The sequence below is a fragment of the Odontomachus brunneus genome, unplaced genomic scaffold, assembly GCF_010583005.1.
Source record: "Odontomachus brunneus isolate Ranch 3 - 2012 unplaced genomic scaffold, Obru_v1 Obru_scaffold_070, whole genome shotgun sequence".
NCBI lineage: Eukaryota > Metazoa > Arthropoda > Insecta > Hymenoptera > Formicidae > Odontomachus > Odontomachus brunneus.
The window spans coordinates 1601086-1601285 of record NW_022639520.1 but is presented as its reverse complement, the minus strand read 5'-3'; positions in this window follow the sequence as shown (position 1 = coordinate 1601285).

Sequence of the window (200 nt, the reverse complement as noted above, 5' to 3'; positions counted from 1 at the left end):
TAAACTTCTTATGCTATGTTTTCGGAGAAAATACTTTCTTTAGATTTAATATTCGTACTTGTTAAATTTTGTGGTTTTTGTTTCATTAAAATATTATATTCTTAAACGAAATATCATTTTTTGAAGTGATAAAAATAAAAACTTTATTTCAAGGAAATTGTATCATTTGATAAAACAACTCTATTGTTTTAAATAGTATT